This window comes from Papaver somniferum, chromosome 3 (assembly GCF_003573695.1).
Source record: "Papaver somniferum cultivar HN1 chromosome 3, ASM357369v1, whole genome shotgun sequence".
Lineage (NCBI taxonomy): Eukaryota > Viridiplantae > Streptophyta > Magnoliopsida > Ranunculales > Papaveraceae > Papaver > Papaver somniferum.
In genome coordinates this window covers 207,494,135-207,508,662 of record NC_039360.1, presented here as the reverse complement: position 1 = coordinate 207,508,662, position 14,528 = coordinate 207,494,135, and the positions used below count along the sequence as shown (strand labels likewise).

The window sequence follows — 14,528 nt, the reverse complement described above, 5'->3', positions numbered from 1 at the left end:
GATAAGAATATTTTTGTTTAATAGGTGACAAGAATCTTGTATAACAAGAGCAAAATGGTTCAGACTGTTGACAGGATTTTTCGACTCTAAATGAGGACTCTGCAAACTCAACAAAGATTAGATAAAAACGAATATGACAGATCCGAGTTTGAAGGAAAAATTTCTTTAAAAGACTCATCTATCAACTCATATGCCTCAACCATAAGAGTCTTTCACTTAGCATCAACTAACATCAAAAGATGTTTTAGGATCTTTTGAATCTCTCTTTAATGGTTGTGATGCAAGGTATCAAAAGATGATACACGGTCCCCTTAGTCGGCGCCAGAATGTAGATGTGGAAAATCCTACAACTACATCCAAAGAATCACAATCACACACCTAATGAAGTAAACAAGCAAGAGATGCACAAGAAAACAAGATATACGTGGTTCGATATGATTACCTACGTCCACAGGGGTAAAAGGATGATCTTATTACTCGATTCAAGGTTACAAAGTATGTATCTCACTAACAAGCACTCTATTCACTCTCTCAAGTTCTTGATATTCTCTCCACCCTCACTGATTACTTGGTTTCTAGCTCTCTACATGGCTCTCTATTTATAGTTACAAGTGATGATACATCCAAGTTACAATGTGCGTCGTGGCGTATATTCCTTGATGTCCTTCTCGGGTAGTAGGAGATATCTTTTACGAGATGTAGGGCTACGCCTAGTGATATCTTCTCTCGACATCCATTCTTCCGATATCGGTCACTTAGTGAGTATAGACGATGTCGCCCTTGATATTCTTAGCCGAGTCTTACTTTGACCAGATTCTCCTTATCTTCTCAACTACTTCGTCAGTGCATTTATTGCTCCTGTACTCGATGGCTATCTCTTCCGTCACCTCCGACATTTACACGTATTGTCTTCACGGGTTCCCTTGGTGTTTCTTTTCTCGTGCCAAGGCCAGGTAGATAGATTTGGTGCTTCACACTTCATCTGCTATCGATGCCCCACTACCTAGGATTGCTCCACCTGGATCTGTGGATTATTTACACCTACATAATAAATACACAAGTATCATCTTCATTGAAATTTCGATGAAAACTACTAAATTGAAGGCTTGGAATCATATAACTTCAAACTTCAATTCATCCAGCATCAAAAATCAATGAAGTATATTTGGCTTCTTCTGGCGATTTTTGAACTCAATATAAGTTTATATTTATGTGCTAATCTGAAAATGTGCTCCTCCAATTGTTCTCGGCCATGCAGAAACAATAGCCATGAATAATTAGTGCTTCGACTAACAAAACAAAAAAAACACTCAAAAAATCACACCATGTTAGTATGTTACTCAAGCATAACTTAACAAATTAAGTCATGTATTTAAACCATCTCTTTTGTCAAAGCTTGAGCCATTGTAGAATACTCATCATGTCCTCTTCCAATAACTTCAGCTTACCCTTAAACAAGATCACACTTAACATGATGGGACCTTTATAGTCGAAGGAAAACTGAAGGAGAAGGAGAAGAGATCATGGGCGTGTTTTTGTACAAAAAAAAAAACACAAACATCGCAAGGGAACTTGAAAAAAGAATTCATAAGAGCCGCAATCAGCATGGACTCTAAGTCGAAAATCTTTTCGGGGTCGAAAGCCTAATAGAGTTTCTCCAACTCAATTGTTTATCAATTGTTTATGATTGCAACTCAGTGGAACTGTTTATGATTGCAACTCAATCGAACCAAAGTATAAACCAAAAGATAGTTTGATCCACAACCAATTAAACCAATTAAGATTAGCACGGCGATGCCTCATCCTTATTTGTTCCTAATAAGAAGGAAGACGAATCGGAATCACACGCTCAAAGATTATGGTTTTACCTAAATGCCACCCACACTCTTACTAAATACCACCCACAGTTTAGAAACATAATAGATATAGACCCAATCTAAAGTGGGTAACGAAGACTCACCTTTTTCTACAGCTACCGTCACCACCATCGCAGTCCTCTTCATAATACTGTATATACCATATCCATGGGTTTTCGTCCTTTTTTTTTCTCTTGTTGGCTGAAAGATCGTATCCATGGATCTTATTACAAAATTTTCATGTTATATATAATTGGTAAATCCCCTTGTACATTGGAATCAAGCAGATTTTCTGGAAAACTTGTGATCGTGACTATGATTAGTCTGTCAAAAACTCAAAACCTATTCGATCAACATAATATAAGATCGAGGTCGGCGTAAGTTCTATAATCCAATGTTTTTAAGAATGATCCAGTTATAAGATCGTTGCCAGCTAGTACCCTTCAAAGTAGTATATATGATCTGGAGTCCGGACGGCTGTACCTATACAAATCAGCGTATGGCATCAAAGTAGTGATGATTCAATACTTGGATCCCATCGATATGAAATCTTTCCAGAGATTCATGGCCGAAACCTACAGAAAAAGGGTCAACTTAATGTCTGTGGTACCTAACTTTAATCCAAATATTAAAATTGAGATCAATATAAAAATAATTAAACTTCAATCTTAATAATAGATAGATTATTAAGATCTTCATATCATACATCGTTATGTTATATGGACAGTAAATTGACGATGATGGTGGCGGCCTAGGCTAGATGGTGGTTATAGTTCATTATATAAGGGTAATAGTTAGGGAAGAACGCAAGGTTCTATTACCCACTTTAATTTGAGTAGAAAACTATTTTCTTTTAATTGTGGGTGGTATTTAGGAAATGTGTGGATGGTATTTAGGTAAAACCAAGAATATTATAGACGTCAATTTTGCATAAACATACCTTCCTTTTGGTGTTTGGCCTGGAATGGAAGAATGATGTTCTCGCCTTCACAAAATTTCCACAAACTGAATTTGGGTTCTTCTAATAAGCACAACCATTAAAAAAAAAAAGGAAAAAAAAAAATCCCTTGAAGTTTCATTTGTATGCACGTAATTGCAACAATTATGAAGTTTAAAAATACAAAGCTGAGTTACGTAATTTTAGTTAAGCCGGAAAGTAATCAGATCCTTGGTAGAAGTTTTGATTAAATTATTACCCAACGTAAGTTGATGTGTATGCTTCTTGTGTGTTAATAAAAAATATGATACATACAGACTGCCATTGCCTTATCCATGATTCATCCTGGAAAAAAATTTAGGTAGGAGAGGACCTGGAACTATACCAGCCCATGAATGTAAAAGCAAACCTTCAAGAAAACTTCACAATTAACATAAAAATGAAGGCATTATATTCTTGACTCACACTAAAGATGACATACGAACCCCAAGCAATTGATCTTCTTTCTAAGATTCTCCATTTGAAATTATCATATATACAAATTTTGCTGCCACAGAAAATCTTTTATCCTTATTTTTCACAGTTTCCAGTTCGGGAAAATTATTGAATACACAGTAATGGTAAATGTATCCCTCCATATTATAGCATGAAGTACCATTTCAGAACGCCTACTATCACCACAGCGCAATCAACTCGTCTCCACAACGAAATTAACTCGTCTACTTGTAACCCTAGGTGTAAACGTATTATGGGCTCGGGCTCGGGCATCAAACTTTCCTCTACTCCTGTCATATTCTTGACTCCAGCTATCACGCATCCAATTATTTAAACACTAAGGATTGCTATTTGTCAGTAATCTAAACCTATGGAAAAAATCATTTCTCATGAATCTTAAAACAATGTGTTCTTCCACGAATACAAATATGAGAAAAGTTCACTTCATACAGAGGGTAAGAAATGTTTTCTTTTCAATAAGCCATTGCACTATCTCCATGTAAAAACTAAGTATTATCACCACATTTTCATTTGAAACAATAACTACCATGTCTCATTATGTCATTATTTTGAAACAATAACTACCAAGAGTAAAGATCACATGAAAATGTATTTATGAGTAAAGATTTGTAGTGTCAAAGCTACAATAACAATTGCGATTCAAATTACATATACATACATATGTTGATATACCTCAGTACCATGTATGCAGCGGTAAATCTCTTATCGAAGTCGAATTGAAGCACCACTTGAATGCAATTAGGTTTTGATGAGAAGAGAGAAATATATATATATTATGAATGTATAGTGAGCCTAACAGAGGCAGGAAAAAAGTAAAAAAGAAAACAAATAATGCAACAGAAAACAATAAAAAAAGAATGAAGTCCCAACTGTGAACGCTGTTTGAAAAATTCAAAATGGACCCTTATGCCAAATCCCTGTCAACCTTGTAGTCGGAATTGGCTTCAAAAATACGATTATTTCTATAAAGTCCAAATAACAGCGGCAGGAATTAACTCCCATATGACATGACCAAAGCAAGAAAAATGTAGTGACTAAATACTATTTGTTCTACTTCTTGTATTGAAAACATGGCAGAAGACATTGTTTGCTAGACAGGCCAGCAAATTTGCTTGCGTTAGAGATAGTCCCAAAGATACAACACTACCCGTAGCACATTTATAGAACATGACGCAGTAGTCTAAAATAAGATTGCAATTCCTTTGACCAAAGCAATCCTGACAAATGATTCTGTAACACACCCATGAAAATACGAACCACAAAAATGGATTAGTGCTAACACCGATGTCAAATATATATTATTTGAAGCACTGAAAATGGGGGCGAATCCTAGATTTAATCTATGTCTGGAAATCTTAATTTAACAGTTCTCGTCACCTTCAGGTCATAAAAGGATTTTATTCAAACTCGAAGGAGTACATAACTCTGGATTATTGTATTATATAAGAGGACGCAAATACATTAACATTAACTCATGCCAACCCAGAAACATACATCATGAAACGTAGCAGACAGAAAAATGATAATTACGACCCCATGGAAAAAACAAACAAATTAACCATTTCCAAACAAAAAAAAAGGTAGAGATTTGGATGATAAGAATATCGACGAAGTACGCAAAATTGTTACCTCATTAGTTCAGCCGGTATACACAATTTCTAGAGGAAGAAAGCATAAGCATCGTTCAGCCGGTATATAGATTTCCCCTACAAATGAAACCACTATCAGTGTTCTTATTCAATAATACAAAACTGCACAAAACGATGAAAAAGGAAAAAGAAAACAATAAAGAGCAAGTACCAAGTGTTCATCAAAACTGTTGAGTGATAATATTTATATTTACCCGGGTCATAACTCATATGGGAGAACAAATACCTGAACTTGCCACAATTTAAGCCATGCCACAATTTTCTGATTTTTTAGATATACCTGAACTTGGAACAATAACCGAAAAAACCAGATAAGAATAGAAAATATAGTAACACACAAAGAGTATCTTTAACCTTAACAGTATTAAAAAACCTCAAAATATGGTGCAGTTACGTTTTGATGCCTCCTTTACTTCAGCATATAGCTAAACACACAAACACATATATTAAGTCTTTAACTTCAAAAGGTTGGAAAGAACATCTTTTTAAAATTGGCCAAAACTGACAAATATAAAGGCCAGTGTAAGTGATAGTTACCTGCAACTCATTGATGTTTCTGTATCTCCCAGGTTAAACTCGCCATGGGCCAATGCTTTTTACTGCTAGCAAAAAAACCGGGTAGCCAAATCTTTAGAGGGGCATCATAGTATACGTAAGTTTTTACCTCTTTCTTGTGAGCAGGAGCAGGTACCAATATGAATTCAGCTACAATGAAATTTACGGGCTTCAACAACTCTGGAAACCCATTCTTCCTTATCACAATTCTAGCAAAACATATTCTAAACGCAACTGTAGTCAGGTATCCTCTAGTGCGGCAGCCATTGAACGTGTAAACCAAGTATCACTGCACCTCTTATATACAGCTCCATAACTTGGTTTCCAGGAAATCAAACTAAATTAGGCGTAAATTGCCGGCCAATCAACCACTGTTTTTGGAATAATCTAAATGTAGAGATGAATAAAAGTTTTTCTGGCAGTTTCTGAATTCGTTAACAAAAATAGAATTAGTCTTAAACAACACTCCAGAAAAATATGGGTACATTTCCACAATCAGAATTCGAGAATATCTTAGAAGATCCCGGAACCTGTAAATAGATAACATAACTTCCATTTAAAACACAACAACAAAAGGAAAAATAGGTAAAATTTAGTAAACACTCTTGCATATATATTCGCTTTTCTTTTCTTCTCACAACTTGCACTAATTAAAATCAAACTATCTTTGGAATAAAAACCAAAATATGGAAACTATTTCGACCAAGTATTTTCGCTTTTTAAAATGATCAATTCCCGTTTTTCTTTTGGCAATTTTTTAGGCTAAGATTTGGCATAAAAAAACAAATATGGAAACAATCAGATTTTCAACCAAGATGTGCAACCATGGTACATCTATAAGTTTGAACACGTGATATATGTACTCATAGTAATGTAGAGAAAACAATACAAAATCATAGATATGGACTTAAGATTACCAACCAAGATTATAGTGTGAACAGCTATTGAATGTTTGCTAATACTAAAATTTAAATGTAAATCAATTCTATGTATCCCAACTGAATGAGGAGGCCACTCGTAGCATATTTTAATAGTTATTAATTTCGCTAACCTTTACCACAATCAGCTTGTTTCCACACCGCAAGTCCATACACCATATCATACCATCTTCTCACCACAGCAGCACCAGCACGAAGCAAAAGTTTTCGTCTATTTGCACACTGAAAAACAACAACAAGAGCTGTTATCGAACTTAATGTCTTGCTGCTCTGAATTGTCGTAGATGCAAGAAACATCGACATGGTACTACCTTATTGATGGTGGTTTGAGAATCAAAATAACAACCAGGCGATGGGAAACACCAATGAAAGATCAACTCGTACCTATTGATGGTTTAGAAAATTTTCTTTCGCACATAAACTTCCAATTAGAATCAAATATAGAATTAGATAACAATTATACTGAACTAACTAGAAAGAAAAATAAATAACGACTAACCAAACGTAATACCCAAACATCAAAAAAAAAAAAAAAAAATCAAAATCAAAACGAAATCCCGACATATAACAGAAGTTACCTTGTTATAGATCAAAGCAGGGATATTCTTCATATTTTTTCTTCTCAACCAAACATAAAACGATCAAAACGAAGAAGACATCGTGACCGCAGAAAAATAGAGAAGAAGCAAATATTAGGGTTGTCTCTGTGCCGTGAGAAATTTGAGAGACAAAAAGAAGAAGTTTAGGGATAAAATATTCACATATATTCCCCTACTGATAAAGTTCGACAATTGTGTCCATATATATCTGCCGAACACATCTCATATTCATGGTTACTGAAAACTATGTCACCAAAAGTATGTAATCTTATATTTTGTTTGGTACATAATTATTTAAAAAAAATTAATTGCTAAATATTTATGTTAATTTAATAAAATTCTCCAGAAATAATTGGTTTAAAAAATATTTTTCCGTCTTCCAAATTTGGCAGAAGATCATCGACATTTAAAATAGGATACCATGATTAATATGAATGGTAAGTATTTACAGTTGTTTAGGAATCTTAAAGTAGTTTTCTTAAATTAGATTTAAGATGAATGGTAAGCACCTATGTTGATTTTAAAGTTTTAGATTTGTTTCTCAAATCGAAGGATACACGTTTATAAAATATACGGTTGTTTTTAATATGAAAATTCTTGGATTTCTCGGAAAAAAACTTTTTTTTTTTCATTTTTTCCCCCAAAAATTTTGGTAGATTTTTTTTTGCATACGATATATACGACATTTTATTTGTGGTTAATCCGAAGGTCCAGATTTTATTAAAATCATGTAAACGCGGTGTAAGAATTCTGCTAAGGTATCATTAGGTTTGGAGCGTCAGATCTGGCTAATTAAAAACTAACGGCCACAAATTGTAAGGGGGCTAACTTTGATTTCGGCCAATCAGGAGCGAGGGTTCCGTTCACCGGCCAATGGGAAGGGAGGTTTTTGCAACTCTCGACGTGGTGTGAGAGATGTGATTGGTGTTTAGGTTGTTGATGGATAAATATATAACAAACATGAAACTATATCTTATTACTAAATATTAAACTATAAATTTTAGCGCAAAGAACTTAGAAATATTTATTTATTGAAATATAAATTCATAGGATAAGCCAATTGTATTATAATCTAATAGTTGATTGAGATTAAAGAATAATTAGTCTAAAAAAATTATGATCGCGTAGACAATCCAATACTAGAAAGATAGTGAGATTAGTATATTTGATAGATCCTGAATGTCATATAGAAACGTTATTATAGGGTATCTTCTAATGTACTTAGAACCAGTAGTTTATTGAAATAGAATATAGTTTTTCGATCTTAGAGGCACAAATTTTAGTTGTAGAAAGCCTTATAGGTTTGTGCTTTGTTTTATGTTGTTTGCATTTAGACAAGAGATATGATTATTCTATAAGGTGGGGAGTTTTTGAAGACTAGAAAGATGCTTCGATTTTCAAGGATGAAAATGATATAAGTTGGGGAGAATGTAAAGACCCTCAAGCTCGTCAACGCTATTAGACCAGTCAGGTGACGAATTAGCCGATAATAACTCGATTAGTTTAACACGAACGTTAATTAATAGAAATTAATCTAACAACGAGATACAAACGAAACTAGTACTGTTAGATAGAACTCGAAAAGTTATGCGTAATGGGCTACTCGAACGTGTCATTTTGATACTGGACGAAGAAGAAATCATCAGATTAGCATGAAGGGTAAATAGTCATTTCATTGATGGAACCTGGCTGCCCTTATCTTCTGGTCGGGTGCCTTTAGCAATTTTGGTCGGCCTTGTCAATACCAAACCGAGAAGATAAGTTCACCTTCTTTCTTTTCTTCTTCTTTCTTCTTCCCGTTTCTTCTTCCTTTTTTTCTTCTTCTTTTTCTCCGTTCTTTATCTCCGACGATTCTTTGAGAAAATAGGTAACGTCGAGAGATTTTGAGAAAGGTCAAGGAATAACTGATGGTAGTGGTGTTGGTTCGAGGTAGTTGATTCGGATTCGAGGAGATGGATGATTCATTTAACAGAACTAGGGTTAATAGATCGGATTTAAGTTCTGAAGATTTAAAAGATGAAGATTTAGAGCTATGGTTGGATGAAGACACTTGGGTTAATGTCTAATTGAGGTTCTGAAGTTTTTCTCTCAATGAATTGAGGAATTAGGGTTCTTAATTGGGATTGAAGTATTTTCAGAAATTAAAAAGGGGGTTTTGATTTAAGAAAGTGTAAGATGAAATTAGAAATGGGTATTGAGTTAATTAAACGAATTAGGTTGAGATTACATGTGAAATCATGTCTCAGACAATGGGTTGATATCTCAGGGGGAATCAGGGTTTCTTCTTGAGGACTATGGGTGAGTAGAAGCAGCGGGAGATGATTCTGGTGGTGAAATTGATTGGAAAAAAAAGGATTCTGAGAAGAAGGATTGCTGCAGCTGAAGTTAAGATGATTGCAGGTAAAGCTAAACTTGTAATTATTGATTTTAGTAATGAAGGTTATAGCTATGAATTGGTTAAAGTACAAATGGTAAATGAGTTTGTTATGGTCTTGAATAATTCACAAGATAGGTCTGTTATATTGGAGTTTTATGGATGTAAATTACAGGGAGAAGGAAAGATTGCGTTATTATTGAATATTGAATGCTAGGTTTGTTGAGTTGATAATTGTAAGTTATGAGTTGCCTGAGGTGATAATGGTGTTGCTGTTGGGATTCAAATTGAGTTTACAGAATTTCCTGAGTTGGTAGTGTTATTGTTCAAGAGGAACTGAAAATAGATTTCAGTTGAAGAAGTAATATAACTGAAAAGAGGGTTAGTGGTTTGAAGTTAAGAGAGTGTATACATTTCTAGTGTCATTGCACGATTATGGATCTGTCAGTGTTGGTGTTCACAGATGCATGGGTGGTTGGAATTGGAGTTTGTTGTGCAGGTATGAACTGGTGGTGCTGAGGTGATGAATTGCAGGTGGAGTTGAGTTATGTAGTGGTGGTTGTATAATGGTTGGGGGTTACAGGGTTTGGTATGTATTGGTGATGAATACAGTTGGGGTTGAACTACTTGGTTGAGGTAGAACTGAGGGATAAGAGTGAAAGCTTGCAGGTAAGTTGTATTGGTGTTTGTATTAGATTATGAAGTTGTTTGAAATGAATGGTATGTATTGTAATTGTATGAATTTATGTTCTTTAAACTTAGGCATGTTAGTCACCCCAGTCAGTTGTCGGACTATTTCTTAGATGACTCAGTTTATCTGACTGAGTCAAGTGTGAACCTGACTTAATTGAATCAATCTTGGAGATTGAGTTAACTCACTGAGTTTCCCTCTCTTGATCTGAGTTGGATCGTTGACCGATTCCTGTTTGACTTATTTGACTATTGACCCTAGACTTTGACTTGACGTGGATTGTTAGTTGACTCTTTGACCGTTAGTTGATCAAATGGTCTGGGCCTTAGATTTGTGGGCCGAATTAGCGGACTTGGGCTTAGGATCAGTGTTTCTTAATTAGATGTTTTGGACCCCTCATGGTCCGAATTAGTCTTGAGGGGTCTGAATTAGTCTTTGGTTTCTTCTACAAAGTTGTAGTTATTCATTAGACTTATTTAATGGACTATAGAACCAACCTAATTGTATTAGTAAGCCTTAGATATGTTAAGGATAGATAAATAAAAGGTGAAGAACCATAAATAGGCTTAGAACCATTAAACAGAATTGTATGATTCTTGTGTGAGCCATTTTGGCTAGATTCTTAAAGTTCTTGTGTGATTACCAGGTAGTTATTAACAACGATCGATTCAAAGTATGAACCAGTGGATCGTGGATCTCGAAATAGGCCTGGCTTGTCATCAAAAGAGGTCGGAATTTACATTTAACTCTTTTGTGATCATTGTTGTTTTCTTTTACAAAAGTTTACGTTTATCAAACTCATGCATCGTTTGGTTGCGCTTTACATGCATTGTTTAATTTAAATTCCGATGGTTATGTTGGTTCTTTAATCTTTCAGATTGTTTGTATTACTTTCCGGAAGTTCTGTTATTTCTTTTAATCTTTCCATTGTTTGGAAAGGAACGGTAATGCTTGGTTTGTCTTTATGAATTATTAGGGAGATAAGAATTTTCATCTCTGGTATATAGAATACGCTCCTTCACTTATACTTTTTATGCACATCTGGGTGTGTAATTGTCACCCAAATTATCTAGGTGTGTAATTGTCACCAATATTACGGGTGTGTACAGTCACCCACAGACTATCTAGTTGTGTAATTCTGACCAATATTACGGTGTGTAAATGTCATCACAGAAATAATTGTTTGCGGTGTGTAAATGTCACCACAGAAATAAAGAAGGAGTTAGTTCCATATACATGACTGTTTAATTCAGTGAGTTGGTTGTCTTTTAATGTTTGGAAAAACATGTACTGTTTTCCAAATCATGCCGATGTTTACTTAAAAGTAAAATGTTATTTCCATTGGACACCCCTTTTAGGGATATTGTGCTCACCCATTCCTACTTTCAGTTTCAGAGACAGATCAAGATGTACATGTGACGATGAAAGCTTCGAGGAGTTGATTACGTTAGTTAGTTAGCTTCCGCTATGTTTAATTTGTGTTTATATTTTATTTGTAAATCAACTCACTACTGAATATGTATCATTTGAGAGAAGTTCTTATATTTATTTCAGAGTGGGTTTATATTCGGGTTAATCTTTATTTAGTGTTTTAATAGATGTTTTATATCTTCTGTGCCTCTTTTTATAGTTAATCTTTTGGTTTAGTCAGCTGCTAGCTTAGGGGGCGCTACTACCACTACCACCTTCTCCCTTGTATCTGCATCATTTCTTGCTCTACCTCCATCCCTTGTAATCTGCGGCAGCACCTGCAACAACATCACCGGGACATTACCAGTGCTCCCCTGTATTCAACCACGTAACTGCATTCTCCATTTATGTTTCATTCTTATTGACTGCTACAGAAACAACCAATTGGTGCTAATCTGCATCTCCTCCATGAGTTCAATACCAGCACTGCATCTTGAGCAATAGCACAACCGCGGCTGAACCAACACTTTTTCTGCCTACAATTCCATCAGCAACACCATCTCTTTTTATATACAGACCACCAGAACTATCAGGACAACCATCTTCTCATGGCAATGACCACCAACTTAGCTCCACTCTCTTCCCAAATCACTACAGCAGCAGCTACAATTCAAACCAGCTTCTTCTCAATCTGAGCCAAACCCATCTTCTTATTCTAACTCAAACCCCCATCAATAGCTTCATTACCTGTCCTAGCCATTCATCTAATTATCAGCAAGAACAACATCTTCAGAGTCTCAGCTTCAAACACATGACCAGAACCATTGAACCACCATATTCATCTCCATTCCTGCTGCAGCTTCTTCCGTCTAATCTTGAGCTCAACTCACTAGAAACTTCAAATTCGAGATAACCCACTTTCTTAGACTTCAATCACTTCAAAGTCCTCACCATTTGAACGGCATCGAGATAAATCTCTTTCTCTCAGAAAACCCTAACTATCATGTTCTTCATATAACTCAACCATCTTCATCTTGATTCCAATTCCACCAATTCCTTAACTCCCTGGCATCAGAACATGAATCTGAGGAAAACCCCTCAAATCAAATTAACCAGATCCCCTTATAATCCCTATTCATCAAATTCTACCATCATTCTGTATTATTCGCTCAAACATAAGCAGAAATAGATCCTCTCTCAACTCCTCAATTGATTCTCTCCTCTTTACCAGCATCCATCACTCTTCTGTTCTCTTTAGTCTCGGACCAAAATCGCCAGCAACAGCGCAACCATTCTCTGAATTTCAGAGACCTAGTAATGAGAGGAGAAATTCTAGCTTTAGGGTCATGTGATAAAACTGGGATGACTATATGCACCTCAAGAATGGATAGGACCTCCACAGATACAACCCCTTATCCTCCAATGTGCTCCCGATAGTTCTTGCATATCTAATGACGTTTTCACCCTTCTTGCTCCAAGTGAACGCTTTCTTCTTATCAAATTCTTCCACCATCAGTAGCCGTCTCTTATTTCTCATATCCACTTCTTCTCTACAATTTTTATACATCGTTAAAGCTGCCATGCTTTTCAGACAGATAAATTTGCATCACTAAAGCCGACATGCTTTTCAGACAGAGATGAAGAAATAAAAGCAAATAATAAGAAATAATCCGCCTTGCCCTTTTAAGCGACGTGTCTTCTTCTTTTGTTCCAAATAACTCAAAAGTACCTAAACACTCAAAAGTAAACATAAGATACATGTTAGAGCATAGCTCGGTTGAACCCACCAAGCGTTGGTATGTCAAGTTTGGTTGTCATATTTTAGTGAACCAAAACTCATTTAAGAGTCGCTTGATTAAATGTACTAGAGTCAACTTCGTATTCGTTAGCTTGAAAGTATTAGGATATGAGACACTACAAGTATTGCGAAGACTTGAAAAAGTGAAGAAGTAAGGAGCTACAACCACAAAATCATCCTTCCACTTGAGGTTACTGATATTTGACTTGAACGGTTTCATTCCCTAACGTATCTTTCAAGTCGTGCATATTGAAAATAAAACTGCGAAGCATGAACACTCTAGATAGAAATAGTATTAAGGAATACAATACAAAGTTTATTGCTTAACCATTAAACTTTGTAGATAAGACATCGACATAATCGTTTGAATGTTATTGTGATTATGTATGGGTATGAGGTGAGGATTACATCCTAGGAAACAATTTTTTACATGTGTTTTAAGGAAGTAAGTTCATGAACTTGGTTTGTGAATCGAAAAGTAAATGACAGGCGTTATTGGGATTGTTATTCATTGCATATCTTATGGACAACCAATATGTGTGATTAGTACAACCGCTCATGACTTGTTTGTGTTCTTGGTAAAACTATTCACATAAGGCCTGACTTATGTATTGGTATGACTTTTATTAGTGAAACCGATCTTAAGTAATCACCTGATGGTATGATCGAGTTTGTGTAGTTTGTAAGACCTAACTCTGGGTAAAGGGGAACCGATCCTAGTAAGAGGTGCAACACATCACAAAGGGGAATTGATCCTTGTATGAGGTGCAACAAGGTTTATAGCAGAAAGGGGAACCGATCCTATGGACATGTGCACCACGTTTTTAGGAAAAGGGGAACCGATCCTATGAACATGTGCAACACATATATGTTAGATACCATGTATATGTGGGGAACTGATCCTAGTACCTAGTCAACCGAATTTTGGGAAGCTAGTGTGACTATGCACAATACTCACATGGAGGTATAACCGAAACTTGTTTTGGTAGAACCGTTAAACCCATGATTGTGATTGAGTGTTCTTGATCAATCACATAGCTCTTCAAAGTCAGATGAACCAATTCTAAACTTGTTTGGAAGCGTGGTAAATCGGTTTCAAGTGTGTAAGTATGAAAGAGGACTTACAAAGTAAGTATATCGACACACTTTGAACACGTGCATTAATGCGTATCTTTTATTGTTCAAAGATATTCCTTAACATCTAG

At 35.5% G+C, this 14,528-nt stretch overlaps 3 long non-coding RNA genes across 8 annotated transcripts; 1 reads left to right on the top strand and 2 right to left on the bottom strand.

Annotated features, from left to right (window-relative positions):
• Positions 1 to 484: 484 nt before the first annotated feature.
• LOC113358528 lies at positions 485 to 2,891 on the bottom strand. Its single transcript, XR_003364648.1, has 3 exons — positions 2,797 to 2,891; positions 1,961 to 2,431; positions 485 to 1,041 (listed from the first exon to the last, which is right to left on the bottom strand). It is a non-coding gene; the product is annotated as an uncharacterized LOC113358528 (long non-coding RNA).
• A 1,247-nt stretch (positions 2,892 to 4,138) lies between these two features.
• On the bottom strand, positions 4,139 to 7,399 carry LOC113358527. 6 transcript variants are annotated; one of them, XR_003364645.1, is made up of 7 exons: positions 7,030 to 7,399; positions 6,763 to 6,858; positions 6,565 to 6,673; positions 5,496 to 6,043; positions 5,185 to 5,383; positions 4,939 to 5,015; positions 4,139 to 4,539 (listed from the first exon to the last, which is right to left on the bottom strand). It is a non-coding gene; the product is annotated as an uncharacterized LOC113358527 (long non-coding RNA). The 6 variants fall into 6 exon arrangements; XR_003364643.1 differs by having other exon boundaries at positions 5,185 to 6,043; positions 6,763 to 6,872; positions 7,030 to 7,397; XR_003364647.1 differs by having other exon boundaries at positions 5,185 to 6,043; positions 6,836 to 6,872; positions 7,030 to 7,397.
• A 1,439-nt stretch (positions 7,400 to 8,838) lies between these two features.
• Positions 8,839 to 11,714, top strand: LOC113358525. The gene is made up of 2 exons (XR_003364641.1): positions 8,839 to 10,093; positions 10,762 to 11,714. It is a non-coding gene; the product is annotated as an uncharacterized LOC113358525 (long non-coding RNA).
• The last annotated feature ends 2,814 nt before the right edge of the window (positions 11,715 to 14,528 follow it).